At 42.1% G+C, this 25,884-nt stretch overlaps 1 protein-coding gene across 12 annotated transcripts in view; it reads left to right on the top strand.

Moving 5' to 3' along the window:
- The window catches only part of ptprsa (protein tyrosine phosphatase receptor type Sa), a 232,879-nt gene that overhangs the window by 37,990 nt on the left and 169,005 nt on the right, over positions 1-25,884 (top strand). For 11 of the 12 annotated variants that reach the window (XM_056377819.1, XM_056377815.1, XM_056377818.1 and 8 more), the window contains one exon: positions 5,560-5,695. The gene's annotated coding sequence lies outside the window, so the exon portion shown is untranslated. Of the gene's footprint in view, positions 1-5,559; positions 5,696-17,303; positions 19,250-25,884 lie in introns of those variants that run through there. The other variant, XM_056377808.1, reaches the window with a different exon arrangement.

Below are 25,884 nucleotides of genomic sequence, written 5' to 3'. Positions count from 1 at the left end.
CCAACCCAATGTCACCAACGTCCCTATCGAAGGACATCGAAGGGGATTTAGTCTGTCTATCTCTGTCTCTCTCTCCCCCTGTTAAACCCTTGCACCTTCACAATAGAACATGCGCTCTTCTTTATCGTGCCCATCATATCATGAACCATTAACACGAGGGCCTACAATAACATTATTTATGGAGACGTTAATATTAATATCGACCTGTGTGCTGTCAGGCGAGCTGATTTACTAAGCGCTGGAATGCCGGGACGTGTAGAGGTGGCAGGTGAACTAATTGAATATCAGTCACCGTGCACAGCATGCCGATAGACCACTGGACAAGCACACACACATATTTCAGATCCACACATGCAAAATAAAGAAAAGCGGACGTGCATGACCTCACTCGCAGCTGCAGTAAGCACTAAGAAATACCACGTGTGTTGCAGGTGTGCATCAGACAGGTCACCTCATGGACTTTTTTTGTCACATGGTAGTAATTATGGTCGGGGCTTTGCTGAGAGAATGTTAGTATAATGGACGCAGTTGAACTTATCTGCACAAAACAGGCCTCTGCTAATGAAACTTAAGTCAGAGTGGCTCATTGCTGGAGTGTTTCATCTGACAACTGTGGTGTTTGAGTGTAGAGGTTCTGTGACAGTGCTCACAGGTAAAGGATTAGTTATCAGCCGCAAGGAATAATGAGGTTGCAGGACAAAAGCTGTTTCGAAGGCAACTCAATTTTCTCATGAATTTGGGGCACAAAAAAAAAAAAAAAGGCTTGACAAAGTATTTTAAAGAAAACCTGAGATGTTGGAATTGTGTGTGCTGATTTTGTGAAAAAGATCATCTTTTCTACATGAGCAGGTGGTTTTTCCTAGTTTTTCACAATAAGTGAAGGTATTTGAATGAACTGTGACCATGACCAAACATTTAGCTTAATCTTTTATTTTTACTTTCTTTCGAGAAAGCCCTTTTTAAACTACGGCCATAATTATTTTCTAAAAATTTATGCTGTTGTGGCTCTTTGAGAAGAATGCTGTACACAACCACGACAGCTGTATAGCTGGAGAGGGACATAATAGTTACTAAACAAACGAAGGGCACAAGCAAGACATATAGACGTGGTCATTTGCAGTATTTTGTGGGAGTAGATTGGAATATATTTGAATGACTAAAGGTGGTTATTATCCAATGAATGTCTCATTATTTCTTTCTCCGAGCCCAAAGGGGCCTTGATTGGCCCTTCCGTGCCTTGTTAAATGGCTTTGAATTGAAACAGTAATTTCCATAAGGTCGATTCTCCTTTTTTATATTTGCAATTTTCGGCATTTAGCCGATGCTCTTGACCAGAGCAGTGAATGATCAGTTAAAGACTTCTTCAAGGACAGTGTATCAGGAGAGCACCCATAGCTGTTGAGAGCAATTGAAAGAATTCCACCTATAACATTTGTGTTACCTTTTTCACTTTGGACCATCTAGGCAGCCTTTTCTTGTAAGTCACAGTTAAAGTGTTTCAAAAATATCACTATAAAGGCAGCAAACCCCAGTACATTTTATTTGTAACAGATATGAGGTCAGTTCATTTATGAATTTAGTGAATTCCAAGTGCATTTCTCTTTGCATCGAGGTCAGGAATCTTATATTCCTGAAACAGAGAGGAATGCGTAGTGGTATGCAAGAAGAATCTTATTTGCTGTGTAATATAAATTAAAGTGAAATAGTTTTTTATGTAATGTTGTATTTAATATGAGGAAAGAGGTGTGCTTTTCTGAATAACTTTTTAGGTAAATAAATGATGAAAGACTTGGCACATGTTGAAGAACAAGTGGATTCACTGCAGCACGCTTTGGTGGCATGAGCAGACAGCACTCTGTTTGTGTAATCCACACAGTCACAGGCATTTGTCGAGCAGTTGAGCAAAATCCAATGTGACTGCATGACATTGGCATACAAATGTGAAACCATCCAAAGGTAAATGGTGTCATGGGGATGGTGACAAGTTTGTAATACTATCACTTCCTCCTGATGCTTTGACAAAATGTGTGATTTTTTTTCTTCTTCTTCTTTTTTTTTTTTTTTAAGCAAAGAGGAAATGATGATGTTGCATGTCCCTATCAGTTTCACAGAAATTCAGTCCAGGACCCAGTGCGTAAGAGTCTTATCTCGTCAGCCAGGGGACTTACGGTGCCTACTTAGATTTTATAAGAAGTACCGTCACACAATCGCTTTAATTTTGTGTTATCACTCATTTGTAAGAGCAAGAGAACTTTTGGATTCAGTTGCTCCAATTCTTTATTGGTCACATATTCTGTGCTCAGAAGCAGCGTCTAAACCTTTTTACCCTCTGCTCTTTTGTTTCATCATTTTCCTTGACGTCCCCTCTGATCTTATTTCTTGATTTGTCATTTCCTCTCTTCTACTCTATTCCTCTTCTATTATCTGTTTATTATTTCCTCTCTGCTCACGTTTATTTTTCTCCTCCTGTTTCCTCCATGTCTTTTCCCCTTGCCTTGTTGTTCACCCATCGTTTCTTCTCTTCCTCTTCTCCTCCTCCTCCTCCTCTCTCCTCTGGACTTACCTGCTCCTCCTCTGTCACTGTCTGCCCCCCCCCAGTTTCTCTTCTCTTCTTACTCTGTGGTGATGATCTAGTTTTTAATTGCTTTGGGGCATATCAGTTCCAATATCTGGAGAACAATAAGAGAGTGAGGAGGTGGGTGGGTGAAGGTAAGGTAAGGTAAGGTAAGGACAGGACAGGAAAGACATCAGGTGCTACCATGGCAACGTTTTCCATTCAAAGGGAAAAAAGAATCTCTTCACTTTTGTCACATCAAGGTAGAAACTGTGTTGACATCTAATCATCAGAGCTTGGAATGTGTGGGGTTTTTTTTTCCTTCTTACTTTTCAAGCAGACCTGTTGATGTTTGCACAGAATTGGTCAGCCTTGTTTTTTTTTTTGTTTGTTTTTTAAAATTTTTTCATTAATTTTTTCAAGTACATTCTTAATGCATCTCAGTTCCGTGTTCTTCTATTCTGAAAGTACGCGGTCACGTTGCTGGAGAGAAACTACATGGACCCATTTCTGAGCATGCATGTTTTCATTTCCCAATTTGCCGTGCACCATGATGCTCGGCCATCTGTCTCAGCACGGTGACTAAACTCAATGCCAATATGTTGCAGGGTCATGAGAAAACAAACCGGAGCTGCTTTCCACGTGAGTGGACCAAGCATAACTTCGCCCACCCTTCCACAACGAAAAGAGCGCTAATGGTGTCTGAGCATCGTACACTCACCTGCGTGCTATTGTTGAGAACGCTGGGGCAAGATTCCCACTATCTTAGATGTGGATTTAGGATAAGTTTTGGCTTCCGTGCTGTTCGGCTAACCCTCCATTCCGGCTGATTAATGGCGACTCGCCCGGCCAAGGGAGTGTCTCATGCGACGGAGGAAGCGGTAGTGCAACAGCGTGTGTGCAGTGAATAAATGCTGTACATTAAACAAATTCCCCCGCGCTCGTCTTGGCAGCCAGGCGTGTGGGAGGAGGGAGTATTGCAGAATCGGCCTCACTTTTTTTTTTTACCCTCCCTCTCTTACTGACAAACAGGCGCATGCTCATGTGTATAAACAGCACAACACATACGTTTACTTCAAGACAATCTCACCCAACCAATGCAAACATTTCTAATGTATAATGTTTTACATACCCTCAAAAACACACACACTTTCACTGAGCTTCACAGATACTGTCTTTGACATTCATCAACCCACTTTGTTACACACACACACACACACACACACACACACACATCCGCTTACACATCCCCTCCGCACTCTCCCCTGGGCTGCAGTCGGTGTACCAGGGGATCCTTCTGCATCCAGCCTGTTAGTTGACACTGATTGGCCAGCGAGGGCCGAACTGACCCCAGTGGCCTGTCAGAATGAAGGATCGTGTTGACCGTCGGCCGTTGAGGTAATAATGCCCACAGAGGATGCCGGGAGACTGTCTACAGGCAGCGCCCAGTCCATGAGCCGACGGCGGAGGGGGAGGAAGGAAGAAGTCAATAACATCAGGCTGAGGAGAGACAGGAAAGAAAGTCTTTTTGACATCAACTTTTGCTGTGGCTTTTTGAGAAAGAAGTAATTGAATTTAATACATAATTAATACTTTATTGTTAAATACCTAGTTTAATTTAATCAGCGGCACACCCAGATGACGAATATGTCCAGATTTGAAGTGCTTACAGAAACGGAGCACTCGACAGTAACGGCAGTTAGCATAATTCAAGAATCAAATGCATGAAAACATATAGTGAGCCTTGTGGATAATGATATCACGTCATGGGCATCGGGGATTGAATTATGTGTTCTCATTGCTTGCACTCTATCTGCATAGTAATTTGATCTCCGTGTGCAGTACTTGCATAAATATTATGTTTTCAACTCCCTTTTCCCAACATAAACTGTTGGAAATAAACAGAAATCTATGAAGTTATTTTTTTTCACAACACAAATTTAACAAGCCGTGTAATGCATTTGGGGGAACTCGCCTGTAGTAGCCTCGGTGTCCATACTAATGGATCGCACCGCTGTCGTGCATTCCAGCAACGATATTCATATCGTTATCTTGAAGGAGACTCTGGACGCAGGGTAATGATGAGCTCCTCTGACCTTTCGCTGGAGATAACCTTCCTCAGCTGTTCAGTGGAAGCCCCTAAGGGTGGACTCATGGCCGCCCACAGCTGCAGACCTTACTGAGAATATCGACTGAGTATCGAGTGAGGCTACGGCGCGGTAGACATGGCCTCCAGATCTATAGAAGCTCGCACAAGCACACGGGCAGCTGCCTGTGTAAACACACGAAAATTCCTGCCGGTATCCACTCGGCGCACTCATTTAAGTGGTTGAAATTACAGAATAAGTACAAACACACACATAAATCTACACTCACACACGTTATTAGTGTACACACGCAAATGTGGATGCATCCCTCCTTGTAAACAAATTCCTATAGTAACCATAAATTTATGGATCCGCATATATAGAGCATGTGGGTGAATTTCTAAACATGCATCGACCACACTCATGCACTTGCACGCACGCACGCGCGCACACACACACACACGCATGCATGCACACACACACACACACACACACACACACACACACACACACACACACACACACACACACACACACACACACACACACACACCCACAGATTCAGACCAGGCTCATTAAAGATGTGAAGGAGAAAATGATCAAAAAAAAGCCAAGCGGGATTTCATGCAGATTCGCACTCCACTGCTCTCAGGCAATCAGCGGCAAGCCTCCTCTTTGCCTGAGAACTGTCGTCCTGTGGTCACAGAGGGCAAAAAGAAGAAGAAGACGAAGAAGAGAGAGAGGGAGAGAGAGCGAGAGAGATAGACAGAGAAACTCATCTCAGTATTTGTCGAATTCCCCCACCTACCACTTGAGGAGGCCGTTCATTTAGTAGTCCCTTTCATTAATGTTTCTCTTTCATTTTCTCTCTTTCTCTCCCCTTTTCTCCCTCTCCCCCTTTTTCTATCTACTTTAAAGGTACGAGTGAGCAAGTAACAAGAAGGAGAAGAAGGAGGAGGAGAAGAAGAAGAAGAAGAAGAAGAAGAAGAGGAAGAAGAAGCCGCTGGAGCAGCTAAAGATATGAAGCTAAAGAGGTTTTGAAAACAACCCAGCGGTAAGTGGGCCCCTGGATTTTCTGCACACTCCACCGCTATTTTAGGAGAATAATTTTGTTCTCCAGAAGGAGTCTCACGCCCTGCATTATAACTGACTTTATATTGTTGAGCACAAATTTATGCTTTCTTAATCCTCAGGTTTGTCCAATTTTCAGCCCATCTGTGTTTCCTCCTCCATTCGTCTCTTTTTCCTTGCTTATACTCCACCTTTCCATCTTTCTGTTTCTGCCTTTTGGTTACAGATTGTTTTTCCAAAAAATTATGTTTCACACCGCTACAGATTTCACTTTATAGTTATATGACACAACTCTGTAAGTTCTGTCAGTTCTCATTCAAACTGGCTGCAGACAAAGTCTTCAAATAAGCATATTTAGTTGTAATTCACAAAGTGGGGCTGTGACAGAGCATCTCACCCCCCAGTTGAGAAGCTGATAAGTCCTATTTGTCCAATTAATACATTTTTGCTGTCACTAATGGATACTCACGCAGAGCACAGGAGGGTGATTTGATTAAAACTATAGAGATAAATACAAAGTGCATCCTAAAGCTTCACCCAGAACAAAGCTGGACAAATTCAACTGTAGATTGACCAAAGTCACTGCACTGAATTTAGAGTGTATGGTCTGTACATTTTGTGTGCACATACTGTATGTAAATAATTAGGGGTAAAAAAAAAAAAAGTGAGTAAGTTCACTGAAGTTTGGTTCAAAAGTGACACTGCAAGTCCAGTGTCCTTATGTCCCCTTTGTAACGATCGCCATAACACGACACACAGTAATCTGTCATCTTCCCCCATGTACTTCCATGCTCCTGCTGCTAAACCCATCCATCCATATTGACATCTGAGCTGAGGCGAGGCTTAGAGAGAGCTATCATCTACCTGTCACAGCAAGGCTGGCAGTGAGGGGCTCCTCCTGTGCATCTTGCACTTCTTTTCATTGAGCAAAACCGCATTGGTGCTTTTCAGACCTGGAAGCTCTCAGACATCAGTTTACAAGTGTAATGTGCTCAGTCGCCTGACTTTTTCCAAGTTCATTCATATTCACCTCTCCACTCTGGCGCATACCACTAAGTGCAGAATTTATTTTAAAAGGTTTCCGCACGTACTGTTTAAAATTGATTTAACTAATTATTTTTGTAGTGTTTGACATCCCCTTGAGATTAGAAAACTTGTAAAATAACATCCTGGGCCTCCCTTAATTGAAATCAACCCCTGCTTTTAACTCTAATTGTATGATTTATTCATTTATTTATCTTTATTTTACCAGAATAGTCTCTTGAGATTAAAATCTTTCTTTCTCTGCACAAAGACAGGGCCAGAGATGGCAAAAAAAACAAACAAAAAAAAAAAAACATGAAGCGTCAAAAACAAAAATATGGCAAGACTGAATTAAAAGTCTATTACTCATCTCATTCACTGTGATCTGACCAAGCTGTAAGTCTCAGACCAGCCACAGACTTATGCTAAAACATCTATTTAGTAACATTTTGCAGGTTACAATAGTCTCTTATCGATAATTAACAATAAATATCAGACTTTTTTATGTACTTATTGTTTCTTAGAATGTAATCAAACCGTTTCTGATTGACATTATAACTTTATACGACTTATCTACTGCATATCTGTCCACCTTATGTCTTTGTAGGCTCATATTATTCATCCAGATATTACAGCGTCAGGTTAAAATGGAATCTCTTGTCTAAGTTGTAACGTGTCCTCAGCTGAAATATCTACTGTAGCGGACTCCACTGCCATTACATACACTGCACACCCCGTCCTCATTTCCATATCATCACTTGATTATTAGTGCTGCTGGCAGAGCGGCAGACATGCAGAAAGTGTGGATGAGTGTGTGCAAACGGGTGTCAAAGCAGATACAGTCCCAGACATCCCCTCTTCATGTGCAGAGGGCCGCCTGCTTCTCGTCACCTCGCCGCTGCCGCCGCCGGGGGCCACCAGCTTCATATTAACAGCTGTATTTAGCATATTGAGCCGCAACGATAGTGAGGTCTCAGTCAACTGCTTGATTTGGCTGCAGAAACGGTGGAGAGGCGAGATAGCACGTGTGGACCCCCCACCGTGGGCTCAACAAGCTGGAGGGAGGACCATCCACATTAGATCCACTGATGGGTATTATTGCCTGTGTCACTTACAAATCAACAAACAAATTTTAGAGAACTTAAAAATTTTAAACCTTCGTTTTGAAAGCTTTACTTTGTAAATAAGTTTGGTTAATATATAAATGATTTATTAATCCGTATCCAAAAGTTGCCTTAAACATATAAAACAACACCTTTTTAGTTGTTGGTCTCCTGAACAATTTAAAAAGTGTTGCTGTTTAAAACATAAAAAAATCAACTATAATCAATCAATCAACAATGAAGTTAATCCGAGTCCTGTTCATTGTCATGTGCATTAAAAAGGACAGAAATACTTTCCAGTGCAATAAAATGCTTGTGCTCTGGCTCCCACCAACTATAACCAACAATATAAACAAGTTCAAATAAAAAACTTTAAAGTCAAAGGATTGCACATTAAAAAAGCAAATAAAAAGTGCAATAACAAGTAGAAATAAAGTCCATGCATTAAAAAAGTGAAATCACATAAAGGAATAAAGACATTGCACATTAAAATGTCAGTTATCCCAGTAATGACATTGCACCAACACTGCATATTAAAATAACACCGGTGCCTCACATTCTTGCAGGCCTTCCGTGTTGATGAGTCTGAACTGTCGGTAGATAAAACGTGTGGTGTTGAACCTTTTATACGGCAGTAATGTGTCTCACATTGTAATAACGTAAGCAGATGATGACCTGGATGTGTGTTATCACTGATTTAAAAAAAAAAAAAAAAAAAAAAAAAAAAAAAAAAAGACCATCCGCCTTAATGCAGCAAGAGTGCGCCTCTGAAAAATGCGATAGGCCACTGACTATTACTCTAGAAACCAGGACAGCAATTTTGTTGAGCTGCTTCAGGTCCTTTGCAGACCGAACCCAGCCATTAAGCCGCCGGTGAGGATGCCGTCAGTGGCACACTAATAAAAGGTCATCCGTGTTAGATTGCACTTCGCCAGAAGCAGGTGTAATTTGCAAGTTTTCTTTTACTTAAAAATGAGATATCCATTTCAAGAGGAAAACAAGCCACTAGTTGGACAAAATGCCATTGAATATAATGGTTAATGTTGTTTATCCCAAACTAGTGATAAGAGTGTTTGGTTCTAAGGATGGCAATTCAAGTCAATTTGTTGATCTGTCACTTATTTAATTGTTTGGAGCAGAGCACTTCAGTTTGATTGAGTTGAAGTGGAAACACGGCCTCTGGGGGCCACTAGCGGGGCTTACAGATGCTTTCTTGGTTTACAATTGCACAATCAACGTCAGGCATTTTGCCCTAAGTGGATGCGCAGAATTCTGAAAAGAAACTCTTTATTCATCACCCCGCCAGGGTGCGTTTGTTGTTGGTCTGCATGTTGTGGTTTAAATTTTTATCTTTTGATATTTCGGTTTTATGTTTACCTGTTGGTGCAACGCCTCGGCCGAGTGTTGCTGATTCAGGTGCCTGCCTCTGCAGGAGGGAGGGGTGAGTTTCTCTGAGCGTACCTGACTTGGCCAAATCCCAAAGGCCTTTGCACCTGAATGAACAGGCTGCAGCAACTGTTGGCTGAGCTGTAAAGACAGTTTCTAAGGAAAAGAGAGCAGCAGCTCTTAAGTGGCTCCTAGGATGTTAGCAGCACAATTAAACAAAGCTCTGCTAATCTTTACAGCTGGCGTGAAGAGGCACTATGTTCTCGCAGCGCAGTGTTAACCCGTAGCATGGCACTGAGAGTTTGACAGGCTGGATAATGTGCCCTGCAAGCTGCCACAACCCTGATCGCAGCGGTGCCTTCACTGCACACTTACTGTACAAGCAGAAACTCTAATATACATCATAAAGAGAGAAGACAAAAACACAGCAATAAATTAGGATTATTCAATTATATACGCTCCAGTTATTTGTGGCGGCATTTAAAGAAATGTAAATTGACCTCAAGTTTGGAGGTAATGAATTTGATTATGCCAGCGCATGAAATTTCATGTTATTTGGGAATGAAAGATGTCTTGCTTATTACACTTTTTCTCACAGCGATGGTGGAAAGCTATGCAGTCTGATGAATTTTAAAGGTCTCCTTTTTTTTTTGTTTCATGTTTTGTGCCGTTTTGGCAAGTCGTTTATGTTTCTGTGGAACTTGGAGCTCATCCAAGCTTAATTTCTTTCAGCACTTGTACAGTGTAGCTCAACCATCAATTCTGACAACCCGTTACATTGAGTTTGAACTCATCTTTACATTGCGTTCCGTACCACCCAGGAGGGAGGCTCTGTTCAACCCCAGACACTCAAAACTTCAGCACTTAAGTTCTTCCAGTAGTTTGCAAAACTATCCAGCCAACCTTTAGGGAAGCTGATGGATGGAAATATCCAACCTGCTGATGTGTCCTAATATAAAAGACTTGGATATATATTTTTAGGGTGGGTGGAGAGATGCTATCTTAGGTCTATTAATGTAGTCATTGCTGTGTTGCCCCAGGCCATAGGGCCTAATCCAGAGGAGTGAGAGTGAATGGGACTGTGGCTCGGGCTTGCCAGACTTACTTAGGTTCTGGTTGAGAGCACAGTGCTGTGTGGGCGAATCTATTCTGTCCTGGGCAGGGCACAGCATAAACATTGCCCAGGGAACGCAGGCAAGCAGGCAGCCATGCAGGCAGTCAAGCGGACAAGAGCAAAACTATAAGGATGGTTGCCTTTAATTTCCTTTATACTGCATCCCCCTCAACTGTCCATGGCCTCGGAGCAGGAGAGGAGAAAGAGAGAAAAAAGTGTGTATGTGTGTCTGAAAATTACCTGTAGACCCTATCTTTTTTTTTTTTTTTCTGGGGCTTCACCAAAGTATGTGCTGTTATCCACCCCTCTTTCTCACCCACACACACACACACACACACACACACACACACACACACACAAGCACACGCACACGCAGATGCACACACACACTTTATCACACTCTTTCACAGTGAATCTGCCCGATCCATCCAGTTGATGGCCATGAAACGATGACTCCCTCGCTCTCTTACTGTCTTTAAGTGATCTGTGTTTGCTCCGTGGCACTCTGCCGTGCCGACCTCCTGACCCCGCATGTAAACAGAGCACCGCTGCTCCCCGATGCACTACCCTGCCGCCACCATCCCCCCTCCCTCCGCTACCAAATAAGGAAGACAAGAGGAACTGAGAGCCAGCAAGTCGGTCAGCCAACTCACTGAGGAGGCCATTAGTGAGCCAGCAAGCCAGCAGAGAGGTTGGTAGAAAACCACCTCTGGCATCACTCATCACTCCTGGCCTCCATGGCCTCACTCGCCTCTCCACAGTGTAGAAGGGCACACGCACACGCATTGACGCCATGCGCACAAACACTGACTGAAAGGCAACACACAAATCTGCACTCAGCATCACGAGCACAGTGACCCAAGAGCATTAAAGGCACTGAAACGCACACACATACAGTACACTGTATACAATGAGACACATTGAGAGGCACGTGTTTGAACATAAACACAGCGAAAGGCTCATGTGCGCGCACAGCACATTAAAAATCACTCCAAAGCTCATGTGCGTACAAAAAGTATATTCACGGGGCACTACACATACACACAACATGTACACAGAGTAATGATATGTAACGGCACAAAACCGCCCCACCGCACAACTTAAAACGTACGCAGGGTAGTTTCAGTGGGACCTCTAAACAATCAAAAGTGTGTTTCTGACTTCGCTGAAAGATGGATTTATATGGTGCTATACCATAACAGATATGTGACCACAGTAAAAGAGCTAAATCAAGCCAGCACAGAAAACACTGAACATAATAAGGCAGTGAGACTTTTAGATTGCTGTTAGCAGAAATTTGATTTTTACATCAGTGATGCCGATTGCTGATAATTTACATTTAAATTTGATCAATTTCATGCCAAAAATTATAAGAATTCAGTTCACACCAGTAGTTGTATGAGGGTGCAAAAGCTTCAGTTTCTCATACAGCATTTAAAAGACTGATACATTTTTCCTTAATTACATTTGCCGCTTTTAAGTTAATTATACACCAAGTTCAAGGTAGAGATAGACGGAAATACAGGAATTCTTTTACATGAAAAATAGATAATAAACAGTTTAGTAAGGAAAGCAAATTTGCTTGCAGGCTTTACAAATTCTCCCTCTACATATGTAGTCACGGAGGAACATCAACATCAAGTATTTACATGATTATTTGATATATAGTGTGTGATAAAAGGTCTAAGCCTACACATGATACACACCAGTGAAGAACAAATGAAACCGTCTCCAGTTTACAACGTTCACCGTTAAACAGACCGTCTGCTCAGTCCAGTAATGCCAACTTGGAAATTGAAATGTACAGTGCAAGCAGCAGCGGGCACCATATAAAACAACATTTGTCAGTTTAACGGGATTCACGAGACACAGTTAAACACGGTAATACAAAACACTCCCTCTCTGTCTATGTCTTTGCCTTCCTCTTCTTGTTTTTCCCTCGCTCTGAGATTCTTTGGTTTATTTAGCTGCACTCTTTCACCTGCCTCCAAATGTCAGTTAAGTTCAACAGAGCTGGAGGGAAAACACTCTCAGAGAGAAAAGCCATATTGAGAGTGAGCCGGTCAAAAGAAACGCACGAGAGTTGAAGGAGAAAGAGAGGCAGTGAGTTTGTTTGGTTACAGAACAGCCCCGTCAAGATGGTTATACTGACTCTAATGCATTACACTAACAAATAACACTGTATAATTTAGGCATTTATCTGATGTCTTCCCCACAAAGGCCATTGTTAGACTAGAAAAGTGAGACTCTTATCACACAGTCATGGCAGGATGCGTTAAATGACAGATTGGATACACAGAAATGGGATTTTTGCTCACATGGCTGTGAGCTTCAAAAGCATACAAAGTGGTCAGAAGTCACAAAAATCACAAAATTCAGATCTCAGATGTTGCACTGCTTTTGTAATAACAACTACTTTGAAGTAGTGTGGAAAAAAATGGAAGAAATGAAACGGAATAAAAAACACTCCAGTTAATGTCAGCACTGAGCTGCAAAGAAACCTGTCAAGATGTTGCTTCAGTTGGACTGTTGTCAGAGGGTCAGATTATAACCTTGCCACCCACATGTCCTCTTAACAAGATAGTGAACCCCATGATGCCTGAATAAGGAAATGCATACAGCCACTAAGCACTTTATTAGGAACACCTATACACCTGCTTATTCAGCTATCCAATCTTTCAATCATGTGGCAGCAGTGCCGGGCTTATAGTCATGCAGATACAGCTCAGGAGCTTCAGCTAATGTAAAATATAAAAAAAAACATGTGATCTCAGTGACTTTGACAGTGGCATGATTGTTGGTGCCAGATGGGCTGGTTTCAGTATTTCTCAATCTGCTGATCTCCTGGAATTTTGAGGCACAACAGTCCCTAGTGTTCACTCAGAATGGTGCGGGGGAAAAAAAAAAAACACCCAGTGGCTGGAGCTGACAGAAAGGCTACGGTTACTCAGATAACCACTCTTTACAACTCTGGTGAGCAGAAAAGCAGCTCATAATGTACATCTTCTTGAACATCAACAGAACAGAACAGAAATGTGAGGCTGCAGTGGGCACAGGCTCACCAAAACTGGACAGTTGAAGACTGAAAAGATGTAACCTGGTCTGATGAATCTGGATTTCCGCTGAGGCAAAATAGTAGGGTCAGAATTTGGTGTCAATGGCATGAATCCATTAACCCGACCTGCCGTATGTCAACAGTCCAGACTGGTGGTGGTGGTCTTATGGTGTGGGGAATGGTTTCTTGGCACACCATGGTCCCTTAATACCAACCATTAATGCTTTGAATGCCATAGCCTACCTGAGTATTGTTGCTGACCATGTGACACAATTTGCCATCTTCTAATGGGTACTTCCAACATGTTTTCAACATGACAGTGAGTTCTTTTTGCTTCAGTGGCCTCCTCAGTCACCAAATCTGAATCCACCAAAACACGTTTATGATGTGGTTGAACAGGAGATTGGAAGCAAGAATGTGCAGCCGACAAATCTGAATAAATTGTGATACAATTATGTCAACATGGATCAGAATCATGGAAGATAGTATCGGAAGAGCTCAAAAATTCCTAAAAATGCAGAGAGCTGACAGATTTATTCTCTATCAGCAGCATGTAATTCATTGCATTCCCCTCCCTGCCCCTCCCAGTACACCCACTACGCTCCCATCTCCATTCTCAGACTCCTGTCTGTTGCAGCGCTCACTTGTGTATCAAGGTAATGAATTCATAATCTCTCTCAAGCTCTTTGTAGATCTCTATCGTGGTGGGAGATAAGAGGGAGCATCGTTGCACTCTAATAGCCGTCAGTCTGCCTCTGTTCCTGCTTCCTGTGTGTGTGTGTGTGTGTGTGTGTGTGTGTGTGTGTGTGTGTGTGTGTGTGTGTGTTGTGTGTGTGTGTGTGTGTGTGTGTGTGTGTGTGTGAGTGAGTACACAGTATGTGTGTGTAAAGTAAACTACCCATCACTGCATATCCCAGCACACTGTCCTCCATTTTGGCTTCCAAGGAGGAAAAAAAATAGATTCGAGCCCAGAGCACAATCACTTAACAGCAAACTGTTGAAACTATATGTCCACCAAAGGCAACAAATGTCTCTCAGAGAGAAGAGAGTCGAGTACTGGTTCACTTTCTCACTTTCTTCCAGGGTCTTGTTTGCACTAAAACACCACATAGCACTTCCCAACCTAGCTGACAAACACTCAATCACAGGGAGAGTAAATATCTGAGAGGGTGAGGCAGACTCACGGTAACTAAACTTGTGACGGGGGGTAGGTCTGGAGGGCTGCCGACTGCTGTGTGCTCGTGTTTTTAATTGTGTTTTCGTGGGGTGATGAAATGTCCTCCATTTGAGCGCGAGTTTGCAGTAAGTGGGCTGTCGCCTCCAGGGACAGAGTGAGCGATGGCCTGCTCCTATCGGGGGTGATTGTGCCTCAACCCCTAGGGGTGACATTGATGAACGGAGGGGAGCAGGAAGACAATAAGGGAAGACGTGGCATTCGTTTTTAACTGTCTTTCATGGATTTAAAAACAGGGAAGGGGGCAAGGAAGGACTGTAGAAGTATTTGTGTAAAGCTGGTCAGGTTAAACTTTGGCAGTGTTGACAAGTTTGTATCACTCTGCTCTTGTGTTGACTTTTCAGTTAAGGGCTTCCTGCGTTTATAAATGTAAAAGCAGTAACAATTTGAAGGCAAGCCTCAGACTACAATTACTCACCATTTCGGCTGGATGGCAACAGCGGGGCCAGCCCTATAATCTAGAATTTCACTGACTGACTGACTGAGTGATCATATTGCCACCACTGGTCAGCTGAATGCTTTGTCATTGAGTTAGAGTTTCTGGCGCAAACAGTTTCTACTAGAGGGGTGTTAACAGCCTGCAGTGTTGCAGTGTAGCGCATTGTCGCTAGATTTAGAGACTTCTTTTCAAACAAGACCAGGTATAAAACTGGTACACAGCTAGATTGTGTATGGATGCCAACTGGGGGCTTAGGGCTACACCTCTTGTTACGCACAGTCTACCAAGCCACTCTGGTTTCCCGGCTGCTTGGGACTGCAGGGAAGCGGAGAAGCGCTTCCAATACACTGAGCCTTGCCTCCATTATGGCAAATAAACTACTTTCGTTACATGTGACATTATTAGTCAAGGATGCAGAGGAATAACTAAACATACAACACATCGAGCAGAGAGAGCAGGAGAGTGGGAGGGAGAGAGAGAAGTCATTGGTAACTGCTAAGGTAAATAAACTAGCAGATCTGAATAGCATGTTAACAAAAGAAACACCAGTAACCGGGAATGAGACAACATGCTTACTGCAGCACAGCAGTAAAAGTCCTGTTAAGAAATAAGAGGTTTCTGTCCGCTGAAAGGGGGGTTTTAATTTGAAATGGTTATAGGAAGTGTTCAGTTTGTATTAACATTTAATGCAGTAACTTAAACACATGTGGGAGTGACTTAAAATGAGGCTTTGTACTAAAATACCGCTATGACTAATTATACATATCAAACAGAGGGAGTTGGAAATAAAGACTTGCCTTTAATACAAGCCTGCCTCAAATAAAAGTCTGTTACTTCCTGGAGTTAAGGTACATTAAATAAAGGCTAAACTGTTGTGGATCCTGGCCCATATCCTCACTTTCCAATAGCGAGTCACTGTAGCATCCAGTCTGCCCTGAAAAAGTAGCACTGCTCAGAGAGCGTATTATAAGCTTTTGTATTGTAAATGCAACAATGGCTGAAGCTCTTTGCAAGCAACCCCCACCACATACTTATAGCAAGAACTTCACAAAATGGAGCTACATTCTGACAGAGTCTCAATCTGCATATTTGTTACATTTGATCTGTTGTGTTCAAACTTGAAATTCTAAATTGAATTGCAGTCTAAAATAATTTTTTTTCCTGTGCATTTAGAAATTCGCATTAGTGAAGAGTGAGTTTTATGACTCCAAGTCCTTTCATATCAGCTCAAAACATACAAAATGTAGTGCTACTGCAGTGATAAACAGACATTGTGATCAGGATCACCTTCACTTGGAAGCGGAACAGCTGACAGAAGGACGCCAGTAGTTTTCACCAAGGTTCACTGGTCGTTTGGAGCATCTTCACACAGTACATGCTGTTACACGATTTGCTAACAAGAAGCAAACGATTAAACGCGTTCCCTCAAGCGCTTGCCACGTCTTCCGCTCTCTGAATTTACATGGCGTTTATGAACACTCACAAGGAAAACAAAAAGTGGAGAGGGAGAGCAGGGGAAGAGAGCTCCTAGTGTGGAGGAGTCTCATTATTCCGTTATGGATTGCACATGTCAGGCGGTAAGTGCTCTTTTTATCCTTCCAAAGCGCTAGACTCGGCCACTGAGCGCATTTCCCTACCCGAGTGAAATTTACCATGTTAAGGCTCACGCCACCAGGGGAATGGCGGTGAGAGCTCTGGGTTGCTTCTAAGATTTACCGGCCTGATTAAATAAGGGGCTGTAGTGTGAATAAGAGTCCAAGGGAGAAATCTATGTAACATAAATGCATGTTTTTTTTACTCACCAGATAAATTGATTAGCCCCCCAACCGGCCTCCACCTCGCACCCCTTACACCTCCTTATGGTGTGTTACATGTCACGCTGGGTTTTAAACGAAGAGTAGAGAGAGGGCAGTGGAGGATTGCTTGTGGTTCAGGATGGCTCTCTGCCAACACACAGCAAAGGTTGGTCTTTTTTTAAAAGGGCCTGTTCCCATCCATTTCTGCCTGCCTATCTTGAAAAGTTCACACAAAATATATTGCAGCTCTTTCTTCAATTGGGCAGGAGAGGCCTTTTATTTGATGCACTGTGCCTTGCAAATTCCAAACACTGTCTAATTCAGTTTCATTTCCTTCAATTTTCCATCACACACCCTGGTCCTTAATGCTCCTGGAAGGTACTTTGACACAGCCAAGTTTATTTTTCTGTTCAGAGGCCACAATGGCTTATAAATCAGTGAACCCAGAATCAGTCAGTTACTTTCACAACATTCTGGCTGCAAGCCTGCTGGTAACTGAGTGTGGGTCAGTTGACTGATGTGTCAACAGTCAGCGTCCTTCCTCTGTGCTGGACAAAGTGGACACCAGCTGTGTCTATTCAGATTCAAATCCCAACGGCCAATCAGAGCGGCTGTTTCAACTAAAAGCCTGTGTGACTGGTTGAAATCATGTTAAAATCCCTTGTCACTTAAGTGAATGACGTAAGATGAAGAGTGACCACTTGACCCAAAAGTTGTTGCGTTGTCACTAAAACAAGACCTCCTTTTATTATAGCTGATTATTTTGTAGCTCATTGCAACTCAAAATAGTAGCACTGAAAAGGTTATTTTTATAATTTATGCTAATTAGGTTAGTTTTAAAATTTAAATGGGAACAAGGACAAACGGGACATCTTCATGCAAGAGTGACCGCTGGAAAGAAATAAATATTCATTAAATAATTAAAACGAAGTAACTTTTCCAAATTGTGATCATGTTACACGTAACAATTTTTGTTAATTTGTTCCAGTATTGTATTTTATCTGACATGCAGGATGGTCAGCTCCCAAACTGTATATGTGTAGGTTATTCTGTCATAACTTTGATTATGATGCAGCTGCAACTACATCATTCTTATATTATTAACTGAATACAAGTGCATAAAAATATGCTTTTCTAATATATAAATACATAATGGAGCACATGGCACACTAAAGCTTCTTGCCTCCTTTTCAAATGCAAAATAATTTGAGCATTTGGGGCAAAATCTCACCAGAATGGAGGCTGAGTTTTTTTTTTTTCTGGGGGGGTGGGTGGGGCTATCAAGCCCCCACCCCGCAGTACGATACCCTAAAATTTAATGCAAAAAGTAAAATTATTTCTTTACCAAAAGTGCAAATTTTAAGTTTAAGCTTTTGCAATTAACCATTTTGTTCAACAGCTACTTGGTATGTAAAGGTGGTGACACAAGAAATGTTTGTCTGTAGGACAAACATTACAGAATGATTTGTGTTTGTAAATCAGATCTTGTTAGTTTAGCTTTAAGTTTAAACAAAACCATAAAAAACACGTTACTCAACGCAGAGAGATTTAAAAAAAAAAAAAAAAAAAAAAAAGAAGAAATTGTAAAACATCCTTAAATTCTCCCACAATCCTCGTGTAAGGGCCTCGTGTCACTGCACCGTTGCTCTGTATATTTGCCTCCTCTTCATTCTGCCACTGGCGCACAGATTTAGCTATAAAATACAAGATCAGCCACAGTAATTTGTTTCGTTACGTGCCCCATTGTGTTATGATTTCCGACCACACGTACACTTGAACGCACCAAGTTGTATCGGATTTACGATTGAGGAGAACTCAAGAGACGGAAGTTTATGAGGCGACATTGAACGCAGCACAGCGCTCCGTATTTTTTCCCTTCTGTGGAGGGGAGGGAGAAGGTGTGTGTGTGCGGGGGGGGGTATTTGACTCCTGTCTCCCCACCCCCAGTCCGTACGAGGTGGATTTAGGAAGAAAGGAATCCAAACCTGGTACGCGGAGATAACGAGAGACACCAATAAAGAGATATAGGCTACAACTGGAGATCTGCGCGCGGCGGTGTCGCGCACGGATTATTATAGGCGATTTTATTTTTCTTTCATTGAGGAGCTTCGGGCTTGGAGCGTCTGATCTGGGGGAGAAAGGAATACAAACGCACGGGGAATAATAGCAGTATTTTATACTCGCCCCCCCTCCGTTAACAAGTGACTGCTCTGCCGCTCGAGAAAGTGGAATATAGCGGTTTTTCTGCTGTCGGGGATGCGAGGCAACTGTTTTTTTCTGACGGAATACGACTGCTCACCCACAGAGAATACGGATTTTAAAAGCTGTCCCCCCGTAAACCAACTAGGGGGTAGTCTCAGAAGTACTACTTTTCTCACGCCGCTGAAGTAAGTGCTCGCAACTTTTTCTCTCTTTAAACTCTCTTGATATCACTTTAGAGAGCAGGTTAAGGATATTATGGGGTAAATAAAAGTTTTAAGAGTGGCGGAAAGATACATTTTTCATCTCTGCTGTAACGCTGGACCGTTTTATCTACCGGGTGTTCATGCAGATAGACCTCAGTACGCTTGGGGAGAAAGAAAAAAGAAAAGAAAAGGTAGCAGCTATTGTTGATCTCTCTTGTGCTTGAAGTCTTAATGTGTTTTTAGAGGAAAACTTAACGTGTCCCATCTTTATTCTCGGGTTTGTCTTGAACTTAAATTTCCATGTATTTGCAATTCGAAATCAAGAGTACAGTGCAGATGATTTTGTCCTGAGTCTGCGCTTTCCAATGGAGAGATTACCAAATTTTAGGACCCCCCTCTTCCCGACACACAGACACATCAAACACTCAGCCTCCATTCTGGTGAGATTTGGCTCCAAATGCTCAAATCATTTTGCATTTGAAAACATGGTGGCAAGCAGCTTTCAGTCGCTTTAGTGTGCATATATTCTGCTGCTACGGTGAGTAAACGTCCATCAGTTCATTTTAAAGCGAAGTTACAGCCTAAAAAAAAAAAAATATTAAAAATGTAATTAACAATGAAAAGAGGCGGAAATCACTTTTTGAAAAGATAACTGCAATATTCTTATCAGTTGTGTTTGGCTGATGTTTATATCCTGTGCTAGCGCAGGAGTTTTGAATGCAGTTGTGTGAAGTTGTGGGCTTTGCTTTTAGATAACTGTAGGCTAATTGATTGAAGTTCTTTTGTTATCCACTTATAACAAAGAGCTCCTGTGAGTTATTTTCCTGATGTTTGAACAACATCCTTTAAAATTTTAGCATTACCTCTTTTTTTATTTAAGGCTAATTTTCTGCCTTGAGAAGTTAATTTTCTCTGATTTGAGTTAGAAAGTTTAGACACAGCTCCGGGCTATGGTGCTACTTTTTTTTTTTCCCCCTCTTCTTCTTTTGTTAAAGCAAGCTACAGTAAGTCAAGTGAGTCCAATTTGAATTGCAATGGATCTTAATTTTATCAGAACATTTAAGGCTAAACCTTCCCCAGGCAACACCAACACCACCCCCTTCCCCACTCTAAACCCTCCCTCCCCAACAGCAACTGCAAGCCCCAATAAAAGATTAGTAATGCATTTCATTTACTGGGGGTTGCTGAACGGACGAGTTTAAACACTGTTGTTCTTGTTCCCGATGTTAATTAAGAAAAAAAAAAACATAACAGTACTATCTTGAAATTGAGGGAGTTCAGAGGCTTCAGGATCAGCCACAGAAAAGGAGCGGGGACAGGAGTTGGAAGATGTTTATTGCACTGAGGCTTGGGGTTGTAGGACAAGGAATTCAGTTATACCTACTAGTTAGTGGTATCTATTGCATATTTTGTGCCTATTTCACATCTTGGTGAGCTTTTTCATTCAATCTTGGTGGAAAATAAACACGTATTCTTTTCTTTTCTGCTATTATTGAAAAAAACAACACAGAGACTTCCAAATACATTTTCCATTTGAAACTGAAATTCTGGTTTTACCGTTTTTTTGTGACTCCAGCTCATCACTCTTGTATTCCAGGATTCCATCAGCCTGCTCGGTTGTATAAATAAACCCATTTGTCTTATGATGAGAGTCACATGTTGATTGTCAGTAGCAAGAAGGACTCTTGTCCTTCAGAGTAATTGGACAACACGTACACCAGGAGGCTGTGCGTCAAGTGTGTTCTGGATTCTTAATGTGTCTTTAATTGAACAATTTATCACCCCTGATCACTGTCAAGTAACTGGGCAAGAAAGACAAAAGGCAATGAAAATGCCAAGGATAAGCTGCCAGGCACAGTTGACTGAGCGTGACCAGCGTGTCTGTCACAGCAGCATCAGCAAGGTGCTGTTTTATTTAATTTTACTTATTTACTTATTATCTTATTTTTACTTCTTTTATTGGACAAAACTTTTGATTTCTCCCCGGAGCTCTTCTTCCTGCACATGCCCCGAATATGATGCCCCCCCCCCCCCCCCAAGTAAGGAGGTCTTGGAGAAGTGTCCTCCTCTGGGTTTTGAAATTCATTTCCTTTGCAATTATTACTTTCTAAGTTGTTTTCCCCTGCATCAACAGTAGGGTGTATTCTGTCCATTTGTGACAGGCTCAAAGGGGAGCACAGAGGGTGATTCTAGATAGCTACAGGCCTGACAGACTGACTGTGAGCTATTGAAAGTCATGTATTTTACCCCGGGTATTTGAAACAGAGTTCAGAAGTTCTATTTCTGACTCTTTTTTTTTTTTTTTTTTGTGGTTTAGAGTTTTTCACATCAAGTGCATTTTTAACATTTTGACATGCACCCAACTTTGGCTATTGAGCGATAATAGATTTTATAGAGGCAAAGCAAGCAGCAAGCTCTTGATATTTGAAGAGCTTTTTTACTACTAGAGACTCTCTGGAAGCTGCACTGAAACTGACAACTAGCCAAACAGTTTCAAGTGTAAAAATCACATCTCTGCCACTGGCAAAAGTCACACATACTCCTACTGAATTAAAACATACATACACAGATATATCAGATGATGTAGCAACTCTGCCTCTTTTTCTACTTTAATGGTCTAATCAGGAAGGGTATAAAATGCTTAACTCATAAGGAGACCAAAACAGTAATCACCAAACAGTACACATTTAATACATGTATTGTGCATGCCCTTTGTGCAAGACTTTTAAGCCTACAATTAACTTTTTTTATTTATTTTCCCTTTTTTTTATTTATTTATTTTTTTACAACCCCTCTGCCCTGTTCATTTTATTCACATCCAAATTTGGAGCATTTTGGTGCCATCAAGTGCTTTGCAATTAGCCACAAAGCACTTGACGCAACAGCGCAGTTAATAACAGCTGCTCTGAAGTGACTGTTGTCGCAGAGAGAAAGAGAGAAATGTGCACTGTGCAGAAGCGCTGTTGCACTCACAGCTAATTGTGTTTATTCATTTTAATTTCCTCCGAGTGCTAAATCAGTGCTCTTCTAGCGACACGAGGTGCAATTAGTCTGACTGTGAAAACAGTGCGCAGTGTGTCTTGTAAAGTGTCCCCTCCTCTCCTCTTTGATTCGTGGATTAGCCATCCCTTGTCATTCACATCTCTTTTGTTGGCATCTAACCGGGCTGGGGAAGCACTCTGTGAAGGTAACACGGTTCAACTTCATAGAACAAAAGTGGAAAAATTACAATTTTGTACAACATAGCTACACATGTATAAAAACAATAATGCCCACAGTGAGAAGTGAACTCTGACTCAGGATATGGCAGCATTAGATACGCATTAGATACGAGGCTACACTGGCTATTGCAACAAGACTACCGATGCTTTATGACGATGTTGTGTAATGTAGTCTTCTGTACTCGAGTTCATCTACATGGAGGCACAGTAGAACTTGGCCCGGTGTCAGCTGGATATACTGGAACTCATTTGTTTTAGCAAAACAATGGGGTCTGTTTGTGTGGTCTTGGTTATCCATGATGTTTTATAACTTAATTTGCATTTACGTTGTGCGTGAGGGAGGTGATGTGCAGTACTCTAACATTGTTAAATGATATTAATGATATTCCATGCATTAGAGTCATTGATTTGTGGTGAACTGCTGTTTGGGCTCCTAAAACAACTTTTAGCAACAGTGAGAACAGCAGTGTCCATTTGGCAAGGAGCTGTGGCTCATATGAGTGGTAGCGTTTCTCCTATCAGGAAAAGTAATCACTGCAGCCTTCAAGCCTGAAACATCCTTTTTGTGTCCGAAAGTCTGTAAACACATACAGTGCTTCTTTTACCAAACCAGACTGTAACAAACTGCTCGTGTTTGTGAGTTTGATTTGTTTTGAATGTTAGCACAATCCCTTCTCCACCTTCTCCGCATTTGTTTGGAGCATGAGCATTGCAGATCCAGCACACACTATGTGTTTTTGAATTTGGAAATAGGTCAGCTTAGACATTTGTCTGTGCAAGCCTCTGCAAGCTGAAGTTACCCAGAAACACCTTCTTTGCCTGTGCAAAAATGTTGTTGTCAAAAAACAACGCATATGCTGTTGTACCTGATTACTGGAAATTAGGTATTATTTACTTGATTTGCCTGAGGAGTTTTGTAGTTCGATGACAAATGCATGTTTGTCAACACGTCAGTCAAAGACTAAAAACCTGAACATGGCAGTCGTGACAATTTAAAACGTCATCAAGGTTAATCTTCTGGGGGCTGGTGTATCATTTTGACTCTATAGACCTGTATTTCCAACCTGACCATAAGGGGAGAAACATGAGACTGGTGGCTGGCAGAGAAATTATTGACCACTCACTCAGACACCCCTGCTGGTTGCCTTGCGTCTAAAATTGGTAGCTCTGACCTCAGCGGACCTTGTTGGAGGAGAGGAATGGACATTACTCTCCTGGCAGCAACCAGAAGTCATATTTACTCAGCAGCTCCCCTGAACTCAAATGGTCAATGCTTCAAAACAAGCCTGCCGTGGTTTTGGGCAGAGATTATGCAGGTTGAGAGGCAAGGCACAGATAAGATGAGGCTGTGATAAGGTGTGTGAACTCAGCAGGATTGATCCATCGCTGGCTGAATTAAAGCCCACCTTGCATCTTGTCTGACTGAAGGGCTCCTCTGGTGTTTTTCTTCATCCCTCTAACCCCCTCACTCAATTTATTCTTCTCCTGCACAACACTTCTTCTCTTCTTCTCTGTTTTTTTTTTTTTTTGTCTTTTCATCCCTCTTTCCACATTTTCCGGTCTACCTCACTTATACTTTTCAGGCTTTTTTTTTTTTTGCCCTTGTATCACCCAGATGTGCAAAAGTGGAGGGGGAGTCTTAATCAGAGAATTTGCAGTCATCAAGTTATTGTGTGCAGAAGTGAAGGTAGCCACACACACACGCACACACACACACACACTCACACACACACACAAAATCCTGACAGACTATCTGGTCAAGCCTTGGGGAATACATCGACGCACTGTCACCTCCCCAGCCTCCTGCCTGTTCCCTTGGTGCCTTCAGGTTTTATAAAAATGATTCGCTCCAGCTCCTTCTGATGAAGTGACAGTAATCTGCTTTTGACGACAAGCAGGAGTAGACCCTCTGTTGGTGCCTTCTGCTCCCTCATTCACTCTAGTCTGCCTCCCTCAAGATACAACACACTTGAACAAACATAGTGCATAGTTTGTTAAAGCCTGAGAGGAAATCATACCAAACAAGAGGATTCACACAAACGCCCATTCACTCTCCTCTCCCTCTGGCCCTGATCCCATCCTCTTTATAGTTATGGAGTTAATGTGAACTGGTGTTTCATAGTGAGAAGTAATTAACACCCAGTCCAGGACAAGCATCAAATGGGCGTGTCTGATCCTGTCTCGCTGTCTGGACGTCTCCTAATGCTTGCTGTTGGGCCGTTCCTGTGTTAAGTGTGATTACCAGCTGGCTTCCCCCTGACTGATGCACAGAGGTTCCCCTTGGGGCGTCCGCCTCCTCCTACTCTTTGCAAACTAGGTCTGGCAGGAAGGGCAGCCCCGCGCCCTGGCAGTTTGACCCCTGTGAGGTTGTAGACATGTGGTGGTGGGGGGGCTCAAGACCCCCATTCTCACGCCTGAAGGGTTTGAACAGGTTGCAGTTAGCTCATTTAAACGCCGCTGATGCAGGCCGTTAGACGGCCCTCACCAGCCTGTTGAGCCATCTGTAAGAAGCGTGTATTTGTGAAGTGGGATGCAGTAGAGTGGAATAGTTTCCAAAAACATTTCTGGTTCTACACACACTATAATTTGAGCCTGTCAGAACCTTGTGAGGCAATAAACTTTTAAACACTTTGCCAAAATTAAGTGGGTGACAGCTAACTGGTAACAAAAATCACTCTTTTCCTTGCATGAGCTAATCTGTCCATCAGCACAAATATGCCGTTTTTTTTTTTTTTTTTTTTTTTTTTTAGCAATGTACCAAACCGTTAATGCTCACTCACTCACTTGATGTCAGTTCATATTCATAAAAGCACCTTTAATTAGCAATGTGATTAGCTCTTAGTTAGTTGGGCAGTCTGATTTTAAATGGGGGGATCCAGCAGATAAAGAACACTTCTCCCTTTATACCAGCCTGTGATTGGTCCACAATGTCAAAGATTGATTTATTTCTAATTGTTCTGCTTCGTCTCACCATCGCTCCTCCCACCGTAACTCACAACCTCCAGACGCAATACCGCATAAAAAAAAGTGGCATTGAAATTACCACTTTTGCTTGCAGTGCTCTATTTGTCAGGTAGCTTTTCCAAATGTGCTAAATTCTTACTTTGTTTACTGTATTTATTTATTCAGTCACTGTGTGAAAAGTTAATGCAGGTTTGCCTTTCAAATCACACTTCAGCATCTGTCCTATGAAGAAAAGGTGAATTTAAGATTGAAAAGGCAGAATGTGGCCATGAGTTCAAAGAACTATTACTGTGAAGTAGGAGAACATGGAAATATTTTCATGCATTGGCAGAACCGTGTCTGACCTTCATAAAAGCCAGTGATGAGAAGGGTCACTGACACCAGTCCAATAGCTAGTTCTCACTAATTCACACCAAACATGGGCTTTTCCCA

Source organism: Seriola aureovittata, chromosome 6 (assembly GCF_021018895.1).
Source record: "Seriola aureovittata isolate HTS-2021-v1 ecotype China chromosome 6, ASM2101889v1, whole genome shotgun sequence".
NCBI classification, from domain to species: Eukaryota; Metazoa; Chordata; class Actinopteri; order Carangiformes; family Carangidae; genus Seriola; species Seriola aureovittata.
This window is presented reverse-complemented; position numbering and strand designations above follow the sequence as displayed.